Genomic DNA, 15090 nt, shown 5'->3' on the forward strand with positions numbered 1-15090 from the left:
CCCAGTGTCTCAATTGTGAATGAGAACATGACTGATTTGTTAGCTTACATGCTAATTCCAGGACTTAACAGACTACTGAAGGACTTCAGCTATCTGTAAATTCCAATTATTATTAATATGCAATACATATTGTACTGCTCATGTGGACTAATATATTATATTGTATGCTGTCTGCATATATATATATATATATATATATATATATATATATACTATTACTAACCAGCAATGATAGGTGAGCAAAATAAAAATTGAAAGAGGATACTTTTATTAGGCCTTTTATGAGTCTAATAATCTCAAAGTCACACTTTAAAAGAAGGTCCAAAAACCTGCATTTATAAATGAAGAATGTTTTGCAAAGCATAAAACGTTGTTAACCAGGTAATGCTGTGTACAATTTGTTTTAGTTACACCAAATTTAACTTGTTTATTGTAAAAAGGGTTTACATGGATATTGACATGAGACATTCTGTATTATGCACTATGTATTATGAGTCATGTGTAGGGCCAGACAGAATCTGTCGACGTTTTTTGCTATTTCTGCAAAGAATTTCGATAAAAATCTGTTAATTTCTGCCGAAATATTTTGGGAGTATCATAACTAAAACCTAAATATGTGAAACAAAGAATAATATCTTTTAAACTTTTATTTAATGTTTAAAATCCAAATCCAATTAGATTCACTTTATCTGGTAAACAAAGCAAGTCTCTCGTATAATATTTCTACTAAAAGATAGAAAATATTACTGTACAAACTGCATTGTAGATAAATCAGATTAACATTTTCATATTAGTCAATAATATTACTGTTAATTTAAAAAGTGAATAAATATATATTTACACACATTTACTCAAGTAAATTAAATAGAATTAATGATGGGCTAAAAATCTGTGGGATTCTGCGCGTGACATTATGTATTATAAGTTATGTACATGAGTATATGCAGTTGTAGAAAATATGCTCAGTGTTTTCAATAACTTTCACAAAATTGGCAAGTTCTCCTCAGTATCAAATTTTAATCTCAGGAATTATTTTGATGAATACACATTATTAATCATTTTAACTGAAGTTCTTTAATTTTGGGGAGAATTAAAAAAGAAATGCTAATTGTTCTTATTTTTCAAATTCCTGTGAATTAAATTCTTTTAAAATAAACGAGGTCTGAGCTGATTAGGATGAAGCCTTTAAATAAGAATATTCATTTAAAACTTATTATTAAATTTTGTATCTCTAAAAATAAAGATGGAAGAGAGAACATTACAGAATAGTGTGAAAGAATACCTCTGATCAATACCGTGATGTTTTTAGGAATAACATTAATAATTGTGTAAAACTCTTTAGGGTGACAAGCAAAACCCTGTTTAAAGAATGGGTTGAATTATTTTAATTTAGCAAAAAGATTGTCATTTCAAGTGGAAAAAAAAAAGTCAAATGCGATTATAATCTATTTGAACAAGTTTCCGTTAAATTTTGATGAGATGACGAGGAATCTGGACCAGCACCAAAGCCACTCCTTCCACCTGCTCCATCAATAGAATATCCTCCTGTTACCTCAGATGCCACTGAACTTTTACTATAGTTCCCACTATGATTTGGCCACAACCAGCACCAGCAGTACCACCAGCTCCACCGACAACATGTACAGAGAAGCTGAAGCACTGGGAGCCACTGGACAATGTACCACATGTCCCCTCAAGCTACTTAATACAGTGATCTTTTTTTTTTTTTTTTTTTTTAGCTCTGCACAGTTGCCAGACATTCAGAATCGCTCCCCAGCAAACATCAGAAACAGGTGGGTTCAACAAAGGTTTCCACCCATGTGAAAAAAAAAAAAAAATGTTGCACAACAAATAGTAGTAATAACTATAATATACAGCCACAGTAAAAAGTTTGGAATACTTTATAATAAGCTTATTCTGCTCACTAAAATGTTATTGCATTTTTAAATAACGGTTATTTTATTAAATGTTTAAAATATAATTTATTCATGTTTAAGCCTGAATTGTACGCATGATTAGTCTTAAGTGTGATGATTATGGAGGACCAAGAGTCCGAGATTGCCACAGCGGGATGAACCGCCAACTCACCAGCAAGTTTTTACACAGCAGATGCCCTTCCAGCCGCAACCCATCTCTGGAAAACACACACACACACACACACACATGCTCTCTCTCTTTCACACACGCACACATGCTCTCTCTCTTTCACACACACACGCGCTCTCTCTTTCACACATGCACACACACTCACACACAGGCACGCACGCATATGTCACACACACACACATGCACATAAGCTCTCTCACACACACTCTCTTTCTCACATTACATTCATAGGGTGACAAGCAATTCATTTGTCACCATTCATTTCTCACATTTCTCACATCTCTTATGCTTATGGTTATTATTGTTCTGTATTTTAATGTACAAATGATCTATAGAAATGTCATAGAGCTACAGTGTATAGAATTAAAAGTCAGGGAGTAGTCAGTTATTTATATATGCATTATTTATCTAACAATTGTCAACAGAACAGTAATGAATATAGAGTAGAAAATGTAAAAATAATAAATTAGTTATTAATAATACAGTATTAACAATATAAATAAACAATGTAAATAAAATGTTAAATACAAACAGAAACCAACACAAAGGGGACTTAAAAGTCGAGGAACAGTCATTAATAAATGCAATATTTATTTAACAATGGTCAACAAAACAGTAATGAACATGGAATAAAAAATCAAAAAAATTAAATGTGAAATATTAACAGAAAAAAATACAAAAATTAACAAATTAAATAAAATGTTGAATAAATTTAGAAACCAACAAGTGAAATAGAATAAATTGAACTATTATGGTGCACCGTTGTGGAGGATAGTAGCATCTGTGTGCAAGTCCAATATAAACTAAGGATAGCTGATGTTGTGCTGCATATTCTTTTGTTTAAAAGTAACTGTGTAGTTACAAATACAGGGAAAATCTGTTTGCTAATTATACATACATGAACACATTAGTGCATTGAATGACTACATTTTTGTGAGCTAAACTAGGTTTTTGGGAACTAAGCATTGTATCAGTTGATGAAATATGGTTATTTTCTGTAAATTAAAACAGTTATATAAAACTTCCGTATTTTTACAGAAAATTCCTGGCAACCACTGCCGGTATTTTTCAGTAAATTTAAAGGATTTTTTTAGCAGTGTAAATAAATTAAAGTTAATTATAAATGTTGTGTTGATTGAACTAAACAACATTACCTTACCTTTATGTAACTAGCTTAAGTTCACACAAATGAATATTCTTTCTTTAAGGTAACTTAACTCAGTTACGTGGAACCTGTTGACATAAAAAAGTTAATTAAAGCCAACATATCATTTTTTTGAGTGCAAGGTCCTCTGTCCATGAGACTGCAATGGGCAAAAATAGAATAAATAATTTTAACTCAATGACTCCTTTAATAAAGCACAAAATAGCTCTGTAAATTAATTTAACTATGTTTCTAGAATGTGTGTAATATTTATCTAATATGTAATTGTACAGTTTGTATCTCCAAAAAACAAAAAGAAAAAGATAGAGGTAAAGTTGGTTTTATATTCGCACATTCGTTCATTTAGAAGTCTCTATATTGTTTACCATATTACTTTGAATATTCGATCGGAATTAGCATGCAAGTATGATTTGAAAACAATATCAACAATTATCTAATTCCCTGTGAACAATGCTGTACTTTGATAATCATTAATCATTGTCTGCTAATATGATTTTCCTATTTAGAATTTGCAAAGAATTTTTTCTGAAATTATATTATTAAGGAGAATGTCTGAATATCCGAATATAAAACCAACTTTACCTCTATAAGAAAAAAAAATAAGAGGAACTGGACAGGAACATTTCAGGCTTTAAAACCACATGCTATATTGTACATTCATAATCCATTCCCCCACCTTTTAAAATCTCTCTCATAAACGGTCAAACTATTGTAAATTATTCGACGTAAATCTCAAAATACATGCATTTTAAAACACATTATTATTTAAAAACAAGTATGACATGTTTTACATAGATACTGTACTGAATGTACTGAAGCCTAACAAGTTAAGCAAATTTCAACAAACATTATATCATGTAAACGAAATACACACCCTTTGATAAGTCTCAAGCCACTTTTTTTATTGAGGAGCTGGCCTGTTCCTGTTGCCCTCATCTGATGGCCAAACTCCTGTGCTGGCAAACTTTTTCAGATGTGAAATCCAGTCAGCGTCTGACATGGCTTTGTGGAATTTTTCAGACATTTTTTCTCCTATAAATTAAACGGTTTTAGATTAAAGTATCCAAATTTGAATTACAACACACTAAAACATTAATACGAGCAATTATGTAGATTTTCTTATCTTTTTTAAGAAATCACTATCAGAAAAAAAATCCTGAACTTTAAACAAAACGATGCTGTGCTCTGTCGAATGATGCTGTTTGTCAAAAATCACTGAAGGTCAAGGAACTTTTTTGACCTCTGACCCGCCTCCAGATGACCCTGTTATTCCTTTGTGTACCTTCGGCTCAGTTCGGAAAATTGATTGACATCTGACTAACCTGTTTGACTGCACACCTAGCGGTGAATCTTGGAACAGTTCCTTCCCTAGCTTTACCATTGCCATGACTCTGATTGGTCAAATGTTGAAAATGTTGAGAATTACGGTCCGCGATTGGCTGCAAATATTGTGATGCTGCAACGTGATTGGCTACAATGTTGGACCGAATCGTTCCGATTGGCTCTCATCTTCAACATTTGTGAAATATTGATGGACAATCCTTCAGCAGCTGGCATTGCTAATCCATTGTGCTCTTTAAATCCCATCCTCGTCGCTAATATGTCCTGGCATTCGAGAGAGACTGGTGCTTCTGTGGAACTTGTTTTACTCTCACTCTTTTAGCGTTTTGAAGGATGTTGTTGCAAAATTTTATTACGAAGTGGCCAAGTCCATCGAATCCCATCCTTGTCGTTCAAATGCTTTGGCGTTTGAAAGAGGCCGGTGCTTTTGTGAAAGGTGTTTTACTCGCACGCTCTTATCGTTTTAAAGAATGTTGTTGCAAAAATTCATGTCATCTTTACCGAAAAGAGCTGCAAATACATACAGAAATGCTATAGTCCAGCCCCCATCAGGAAAGGGAGTATATACATGAGGAGGTGGCCGAGTCCATCGAATCCCATTCTTGTCGTTCATTTGCTCTGTCGTTCATACAGCAAAACTGAAAGTCATCTTACCGAAAATAGTTGCAGAAACATACATTTACAATTATGTGCCACAGTCCGGCTTCCACCAGGCAAGAAGGAAAGTATGTGACGAGGTGGCCGAGTGGTTAAGGCGATGGACTGCTAATCCATTGTGCTCTGCACGCGTGGGTCGAATCCCATCCTCGTTGCTCAAATGTTCTGGCACTCGAGAGATCATTGTGTTTCTGTAAAAGTTCTTTTACTCTCACTCTTACAGCGTTTTGAAGGATGTTGTTGCAAAATTTAACGTCATCTTTACCGAAAATAGCAGCAAATACATACAGAAATGTCATATTCCAGCCCCCAACAGGAAAGTGAGTACATACATGACGAGGTGGAAGAGTCCATCGAATCCCATCCTTGACGTTCAAAAGCTCTGGCGTTTGAAAGAGGCCGGTGCTTCTGTGGAAGGTGTTTTACTCGCACGCTCTTATCGTTTTGAAGGATGTTGTTGCAAAATTTAACATCATCTTTACCAAAAATAGCAGCAAATACATACTGAAATGCCGTAGTCCAGCCCCCAACAGGAAAGTGAGTACATACATGACGGGGTGGCCGAGTCCATCGAATCCTATTTTTGTCGTTCATTTGCTCTGTCGTTCATACGGCAAAACTGAAAGTCATCTTACCGAAAATAGTTGCAGAAACATACATTAACAAATATGTGGCACAGTCCGGCCTCCAAAGAGAAGAAGGAAAGGACGTGACGAGGTGGCCGAGTGGTTAAGGCGATGGACTGCTAATCCTTTGTGCTCTGCACGCGTGGGTTCGAATCCCATCCTGGTTGCTCATATGTTCTGGCATTCGAGAGATCATGATGTTTCTGTAGAAGTTCTCTCACTCTTTTATCGTTTTGAAGGATGTTGTTGCAAAATTTTATGTCAACCTTATCGAAAATAACTGCAAATACAAACATATATTCCATAGTCCAGCCCCCATCATGAAAGTGAGTACATACATGATGAGGTGGAAAAGTCCATCGAATCCCATCCTTGTCGTTCAAATGCTCTGGCGTTTGAAAGAGGCCGGTGCTTCCGTGGAAGGTGTTTTACTCGCACGCTCTGATCGTTTTGAAGGATGTTGTTGCAAAATTTAACGTCATCTTTACCGAAAATAGCAGCAAATACATACAGAAATGTCATATTCCAGCCCCCATCATGAAAGTGAATACATACATGACGAGGTGGAAGGGTCCATCGAATCCCATCCTTGTCGATCGAATGCTCTGGCGTTTGAAAGAGGTTGGTGCTTCCGTGGAAGGTGTTTTACTCGCACGCTCTTATAGTTTTGAAGGATGTTGTTGCAAAATTTAACGTCATCTTTACCGAAAATAGCAGCCAATATATACAGAAATGCCGTAGTCCAGCCCCCAATAGGAAAGTGAGTACATGCATGACGGGGTGGCCGAGTCCATCGAATCCCATTTTTGTCGTTCATTTGCTCTGTCGATCATACGGCAAAATTGAAAGTCATCTTACTGAAAATAGTTGCAGAACCATACATATACACATATGTGCCACAGTCCAGCCTCTACCAGAGAAAAGAAAAATATGCGACGAGGTGGCCGAGTGGTTAAGGCGATGGACTGCTAATCCATTGTGCTCTGCACCCATGGGTTGGAATCCCATCCTCGTTGCTTATATGTTCTGGTATTTGAGAGATTATGGTGTTTCTGTAGAAGTTCTCTCACTCTTTTAGCGTTTTGAAGGATGTTGTTGCAAAATTTTATGTCAACTTTATCGAAAAAAGCTGCAATTACAAACATATGCCATAGTCCAGCCCCCATCATGAAAGTGAGTACATACATGACGAGGTGGAAGAGTCCATCGAATCCCATCCTTGTCGTTCAAATGCTCTGGCGTTTGAAAGAGGCCGGTGCTTCCATGGAAGGTGTTTTACTTGCACACTCTTATGGTTTTGAAGGATGTTGTTGCAAAATTTAACGTCATCTTTACCGAAAATAGCAGCAAATACATACAGAAATGCTATAGTCCAGCCCCCAACAGGAAAGTGAGTACATACATGACGGGGTGGCCGAGTCCATCGAATCCCATTTTTGTCGTTCATTTGATCTTTCGTTCATACGGCAAAACTGAAAGTCATCTTACCGAAAATAGTTGCTGAAACATACATATACAATTATGTGCCAAAGTCCGGCCTCCACTAGAGAAAAAGGAAGATACATGACGTGTTGACCATGTGGTTAACGCGATGGACTGCTAGTCCATTATGCACTGCATGAGTGGGTTTGAAACCCATCCTCGTCGCTCATTTGATTCGGCATTCGAGAGATCATGGTGTTTCTGTAGAATTTCGTTTATTCTCATTATTTTAGCGTGTTAAAGGATGTTGTTGCAAAATTTGATGTCATCTTTATCGAAAATAGCTGAAAATACAAACATATACCATAGTCCAGCCCCCATCATGAAAGTGAGTACAAAAGCTCTGGCGTTTGAAAGAGGCCGGTGCTTCTGCGGAAGGTGTTTTACTCGCACGCTCTTATCGTTTTGAAGGATGTTGCTGCAAAATGTAACGTCATATTTACTGAAAATAGCAGCCAATATATACAGAAATGCCGTAGTCCAGCCCCCAACAGGAAAGTGAGTACATATATGACGGGGTGGCGAGTCCATCGAATCCCATTTTTACGTTCATTTGCTCTGTCGTTCATACAGCAAAACTGAAAGTCATCTTACCGAAAATAGTTGCAGAAACATAGATTAACAAATATGTGCCACAGTCCGGCCTCCACCAGAGAAGAAGGAAAGGATGTGACGAGGTGGCCGAGTGGTTAAGGTGATGGACTGCTAATCCATTGCTTCTGCGGAAGGTGTTTTACTCGCACGCTCTGATCGTTTTGAAGGATGTTGTTGCAAAATTTAACGTCATCTTTACCGAAAATAGCAGCAAATACATACAGAAATGTCATAGTCCAGCCCCCATCATGAAAGTAAATACATACATGACGGGGTGGCCGAGTCCATCGAATCCCATTTTTGTCGTTCATTTGATCTTTCGTTCATACGGCAAAACTGAAAGTCATCGTACCGAAAATAGTTGCTGAAACATACATATACAATTATGTGCCAAAGTCCGGCCTCCACTAGAGAAAAAGGAAAATACATGACGTGTTGGCCGTGTGGTTAACGTGATGGACTGCTAGTCCATTATGCACTGCATGAGTGGGTTTGAAACCCATCCTCGTCGCTCATTTGATTCGGCATTCGAGAGATCATGGTGTTTCTGTAGAATTTCGTTTATTCTCATTATTTTAGCGTTTTAAAGGATGTTGTTGCAAAATTTGATGTCATCTTTATCGAAAATAGCTGAAAATACAAACATATATGCCATAGTCCAGCCCCCATCATGAAAGTGAGTACATACATGACGAGGTGGAAGAGTCCATCGAATCCCATCCTTGTCGTTCAAAAGCTCTGGCGTTTGAAAGAGGCTGGTGCTTCTGTGGAAGGTGTTTTTTCCCCATAGAAGAAGGATAGTCTGTTACAAGGTGGCCGAGTGGTTAAGGCGATGGACTGCTAATCCACGCGTGGGTTCGAATCCCATCCTCGTCGCTCATATCTTCTGGCATTTGAGAGATCATAGTGTTTCTGTAGAAATGTAGAAATGTTCTGTAGAAAGGATGTTGTTGCAAAATTTATTGTCATCTTTACCGAAAATAGCAGCAAATACATACAGAAATTTCATAGTCCAGCCCCCATCATGAAAGTGAGTACATAAATGACGAGGAAGAGTCCATCGAATCCCATCCTTGTGGTTTAAATGCTCTGGTGTTTAAAAGAGGCCGGTGCTTCCGTGGAAGGTGTTTTACTTGCACGCTCTTATCGTTTTGAAGGATGTTGTTGCAAAATTTAACGTCATCTTTACCGAAAATAGCAGCAAATACATACAGAAATGCCATAGTCCAGCCCCCAACAGGAAAGTGAGTACATACATGGCGGGGTGGCCGAGTCCATCGAATCCCATTTTTGTCGTTCATTTGCTCTGTCGATCATACAGCAAAACTGAAAGTCATCTTACCGAAAATAGTTGCAGAAACATACATTTACAATTATGTGCCACAGTCCGGCCTCCACCAGAGAAGAAAGAAAGGATGTGACGAGGTGGCCGAGTGGTTAAGGCGATGGACTGCTAATCCATTGTGTTCTGCACGCGTGGGTTCGAATCCCATCCTCGTCGCTCATATGTTCTGGCATTTTGAGAGATCATGGTGTTTCTGTAGAAGTTCTATTACTCTCACTCTTTTATCGTTTTGAAGGATGTTGTTGCAAAATTTAATGTCATCTTTACCGAAAATAGCTGCAAATACATACAGAAATCCTATAGTCCAGCCCATATCAGGAAAGTGAGTACATACATGACGAGGTGGAAGGGTCCATCAAATCCCATCCTTGTTGTTCAAATGCTTTGGCATTTGAAAGAGGCCGGTGCTTCCGTGGAAGGTGTTTTACTCGCACGCTCTTATCGTTTTGAAGGATGTTGTTGCAAAATTTAAAATCATCTTTACCGAAAATAGCAGCAAATACATACAGAAATCCTATAGTCCAGCCCATATCCGGAAAGTGAGTACATACATAACGAGGTGGCCGAGTCCATCGAATCCCATTCTTGTCGTTCTTATGCTCTGTCGTTCATATGGCAAAACTGAAAGTCATCTTACCGACAATAGTTGCAGAAACATATGTAACCCTAGTGAAATAGTTAAAGTATAATCATATTATTATTATATCTACAAGTCTTTATAAATATGATAAACAAAATAAAATTCATGTATACAAATGTAGTTTGAGGTAAAGTAACAACCAATCGTAAGAGCAGGTTGTTAGCTCCGCCCCTTCCAGCTTGCCACAGAGAGAGAGCAGAGACGAGACCGGTTGGCAAAATAATAGAGGAGCAAACTTGAACAAAAAGATTAAAATACAATATGTTATGATTCCCAAACAGTTTAAAAGTGATTGTAGTTGTACTAAATCAAGTTGTACCTGCAAAAGTTTTAGTGTATTTAAGAGTGTGTTGAAGTCAGACTGCATGTTGCATTGCGTTTACTGTGCGCTGACGCCATTTTGCAATCGCGTGTGTGTGAGAAGACCATAGAGTGATATAAACATCGCAAATTTGACAGGTATTCCATTATATTAGCTCATTTTATGGTATACATGTGTGTGTATATGTGTTTTATTTGTTCTACGTGTTGTATATTTTGTATGTTTTTGAAATTATTTTGAACATATTAAACTTATTTATATATTCTGGTCTGTGATCAGGCCAGGTTTTTTTCTGAGGACATTTTCCCAGTTTCACTGGATTCCTTGTATTGATGGCGAGCTTCCTACGTCGACCTGGAAAATTGTGAAGTACACATATTTCAATTTATCCTCATTTCACCGGATAAAGTAAGAATTTGCCAAAAAGTTAATTCTTTTATTGTACTGCGATTTTTTAATGCAGCTCTAAGGACTGATTTTCAGAACTTTATCTGAATTGAACTGATTTCACCAATTTTAGAGTGAACAACGACACTGATTTATTTGTGTTATTTTATGGTTTCTTTTGTTTTCACTTGAATTCATTTATTGTGATTTGTGTTTGATTTAAAATAATTGTAAAGTGGGTGCATCCTGGGGTTGTGTATAAATATAGTTATGTTACTGATGTAAGTATTGTTTACTAAGACAAATACGAAAAGGAAAAAATTCATACAATCTAAAGTAAAACTATTTTTGTATTTAAAAAATTCAGTTTGTCTTTGGTTATTGCTCAGTTTCACCCCCACCTTCTTTTACTTACCTTGTAAACTTCTGGTTTTATTGTCTGGTCCAATAATAAATAAATATAGTACACCTGTTACACTTGGATGGGAGACCACCTGGGAATACCAGGTGCTGTAAGCTTTTCGAAGTCTTTCATTTGGCAGCTGATACACTTCCCCGTGTCACAGCTCCGCTGCCATTATTTTTTCTCGCCTTCAAGGGCATTGTTTCTGTCGGTGCTGTGTCGATGCCAGCTGAGCTGCGCTCGGTCCCTGGTGCTGCGCCTGTTTTAAATAGCCAACTCTTGACAGACTCTCTTGCTTACGGCCATACCACGCTGGCAATGCCCGATCTCATCTGAACTCGGAAGTAAAGCAGGGTTGGGCCTGGTTAGTACTTGGATGGGAGACCGCCTGGGAATACCAGGTGCTGTAAGCTTTTCGAAGTCCTTCATTTGTGTTACTACGTTTGATGTTAGTCTAGGGTAAAAGTATTAACATTTAAAAGGTGTGGTACTGTTACAAGATGATGGGTGAAAGTAAAAGACATAAACAACAAAACTGCCAACAAAAGTGATTTAATGTACAAAAAAGTGAAATCAGAATAATGCCCAAATATGTATACAATAAGAAAAAATATTTACAATAATAAAGTAATAAATTAAACAAAGTATCAAACAAAATTAGGTCAACTTAAGAGTAAGGGGAGGCTAGTGAAGCCAAATCAAAGAAATTAATATAACAAAACAATTCTAACTCATAAGCAAACCCCTTACCTCGCTAGAAACATAAAAATAATTCTATTTTAGAACTAAAACAAAACAAATACAATTGGCATTCACTTCCTTACCTGGGGCCTGTTTCAGTAAGGAGTTTCAAACAACTCGGAGTTTAAACTTGAACTCTGAGTTTATTTACAGAGAGATTAAAAACTTTTTGGTTTCAGAATAGCTGATCTGAGTTAGATCAATCAACTTTGAGTAGACCAACTCAGAGTTAAGCGCGCACACTGTGACTATAAAAAGACATTATCAATGGAGCGCAGATATTACGAGTGACCATGGCAACATCTTAAAAAAGAGATCACCATTTCTTTCTCCAGCTGAACTTGATCTGCTCATGCAAAGTTATTGCAAATATGAGCGTATATATTTAAAAAGAAGCAACCATCAGTGTAACAGAGACAGTTAGCCTGGGAAAACAGCTGCTCAAGTTAATGCATAATTTTTAATTTAAAGTATTTAAATATTTAAGTATAATAAAATGAGTAATGTAATGTGTGACGTTATAAAATGTTTCTAAACTTTTATACACGTTTTTCAGTTTTAATAGATTTAACAGTGTACTTGTGTCTGCCTTTTTATTGATCAAGTGATAGAGGTTGATAACATTTAGAAGGTAAGCAGTGCTAAAAATACTTTTTAGAAAGAATAGTAATCCCATTAATCTAGTAACAGTACATGTCAAAGGTTAAGCTAATTATTTATGAAAAAAGAACAAGCCATTCTCATACGTGACTTTGTTCTGTGTGTGACAAAAATGTAGGCAATATCTATGTTTCCATCAAAATATATTACATAAATTTGTGCAAAACTGGAATAACGCCTAAAAGATGCGAATAAAGCAGCGTTTTCATCCAACAAGTCAAAGAGAACACAATCGTCACTTTCTGATTAACTTGCGCCAAATATCAACCGTAAAAACAGAATTTACTGTGGTAGAAGAAGCTGTGGCAATAATTTTTTATTTAATAAATGTACTTGCACCTCAGAAGACAATGCTGACACACAATGAACACGTGGGGGCGTTTGAAGCCATGGGACGCGGAGATCTTGACACGCTCCAGACGCTCTGAGGTAATTAATAATATACAATAATACTGAGGCAGTTAAGGCATTTTAGAATGACTAAAACAACATTTAAGATGTTCTACAGTGTGCTCAGTCTGCTGGTTTGTCCATTCACACACATTTTTATCATCATCTCTAACAAACCTTTTTTTAATGCACATGCTGTAATTTGTTAAGTGTTTCCTTCGTAATTCATGCGCATCTTTTCTTATCAAATAAAAGTTTAACCTACTCAGTTATGCACATGTTTTATTATGCGTATTTTCAAAAGTTATGTGAATCATGACGTTTCAGCTCTTCGGCAGCTGCTGCAGAGATCAACCTATCTCTGTCTATTCTATCTAGTTACACATGTCTCTCTATATACAAATACACTTTTTAAACTTTTCATCTGCACCAAGACTCACGACAACTTCATCCTATGCTGTTTCTTTAACCTGCAAATGTTTATTTTACACATTTTATAGATCAAATAGTACTGTATGCTTCTCAAGCTAACTTATATGAGAAGTGTCTACAGTCAGAAGATTCAATTCAATTCAATTCAGCTTTATTTGTATAGCGCTTTTACAATGTAGATTGTGTCAAAGCAACTTCACATAAATGGTCATAGTAACTGGAACAGTGTAGTTCAGGTTTTAGTGTTTAAGTTCAGTTCAGTTCAGTTTAGCTCAGTTCAGTGTGATTTAATCATTACTGAGAGTTCAAACACTGAAGAGCAAATTCATCGATGCGTAGCTCTACCAATCCTAAACCATGCGAGGCAGTGGCGACAGCGGAGAGGGAAAAAAAACTTCACCTGATGGGAGTGAAGAAAAAAAAACCTTGAGAGAACCAGACTTAGTTGGGCACGACCATTTTAATTTCTCCGCTGGCCAAAAGTCTTGTGCAGAGCTTCATTCGCCGTGGTTGAGGCTGGAAGATGGCCTCAGCGAAGACTCGTCTGTCCCTGGAGCGTCGCTGGATTCAGACTCATGTTCTCCACTCCCCACGACCATCAGCGCAGCAGCAGCTCAGGATATGGCCTGGTCCCGGATATGGAATCCTTGGGATCATCTCGTCGCTGGTCTTGGATCCAATCAGTGACTCCGCATAATCTGAGGACCTTGGGATGAGTATCCCCAGGTGAAAATAGAGAATAAAGAAAATAATTAGCGTAGCTGCTGTTCATAGTGTATATAAGCAAGATGCAGAAGCCTGTGTGGAACCCGCTAGGTGATGCATTGAGAGTATGCTTTACTAAACAGATAGGTCTTTAATCTAGTTTTGAACTAGTTTTGAAGACAATCCCCTGTGATATCATGTCATTTGTTTTTTGATTATCAGGTTGCTGTAGACCTAGTTATAATCATATTTATACAATATAGTTATAATGATATTTATACATGATCAAACTAGTGTTACTTTCTCCGTTTCAGTGATGTCCAGCGGCAGAATAACAGCTCGTTAATTCATGCTCGTGCAGATGATGAGACGGACAAAAGTAACCAATGCATGCCATTCTTTTTCTTATTTTCATGTTGTCAGACTCACAGAGCAAACAGCCCCCGGTAGGAATAACTCGAGTGAACATAAAACAAAGCCGATTAAAACTTTCTTCCTCTGCTCAGCTGCACAGAACACAGCGAGCTCACATAATCCAGTATGCGTGTCGAACTACACTACCCACAATACACTTCACTATGGACTACAAATCCCGTAAATATTCTATTTCCCCTCTCCTACAACACTAGTGTGCAACTTAAGCAAAACTGATACTAAAATTGTTTTACATTTGGTTTTGTAGTTTGGGCCTAAATAAATGTTTGTTGCCGTTTTTAATAGTTGTAAGTTCATTTGAATGACTATATATAAACCATTTGACATTATTAACGCATTTATTGGGTAAAATTGCTTTTTACTGTCATTCAATGTGTTTTGGTCATTATCAATGCACTGTCACTTTAATTGAGCGTGAGCACCGTGGCAAAAATAGACCCAGTGCCGAAACTATCGCTGCACTGCTGCTTCGGCGACGCCCACGCCTCGCTCTGACGCGCTGCTGCTGCGTACGGTATGAAAGCTCTAATCTGTTAACATGGACGCCGAAAACACACGCTCTGCTCACGCACCGCTGACGCTTGCGGTCTGAAACAGGCGTTATGTAGAGATTATATAATGACAAATTAACAACCTTATTCCCGATTTTTCCTAAACAG

At 37.2% G+C, this 15090-nt stretch overlaps 5 non-coding genes across 5 annotated transcripts; all 5 read left to right on the forward strand.

Annotated features, from left to right (window-relative positions):
• The first annotated feature begins 5343 nt into the window (after positions 1 to 5343).
• On the forward strand, positions 5344 to 5424 carry trnas-gcu (transfer RNA serine (anticodon GCU)). Its single transcript has one exon. It is a non-coding gene; the product is annotated as a tRNA-Ser (tRNA).
• Positions 5425 to 5980: 556 nt separating this feature from the next.
• Positions 5981 to 6062, forward strand: trnas-gcu (transfer RNA serine (anticodon GCU)). Its single transcript has one exon. It is a non-coding gene; the product is annotated as a tRNA-Ser (tRNA).
• A 767-nt stretch (positions 6063 to 6829) lies between these two features.
• On the forward strand, positions 6830 to 6911 carry trnas-gcu (transfer RNA serine (anticodon GCU)). Its single transcript has one exon. It is a non-coding gene; the product is annotated as a tRNA-Ser (tRNA).
• A 2479-nt stretch (positions 6912 to 9390) lies between these two features.
• trnas-gcu (transfer RNA serine (anticodon GCU)) lies at positions 9391 to 9472 on the forward strand. The gene has a single exon. It is a non-coding gene; the product is annotated as a tRNA-Ser (tRNA).
• Positions 9473 to 11362: 1890 nt separating this feature from the next.
• Positions 11363 to 11481, forward strand: LOC137489454 (5S ribosomal RNA). Its single transcript, XR_011008875.1, has one exon. It is a non-coding gene; the product is annotated as a 5S ribosomal RNA (ribosomal RNA).
• The last annotated feature ends 3609 nt before the right edge of the window (positions 11482 to 15090 follow it).

This window comes from Danio rerio, chromosome 4 (genome assembly GCF_049306965.1).
Source record: "Danio rerio strain Tuebingen ecotype United States chromosome 4, GRCz12tu, whole genome shotgun sequence".
NCBI classification, from domain to species: Eukaryota; Metazoa; Chordata; class Actinopteri; order Cypriniformes; family Danionidae; genus Danio; species Danio rerio.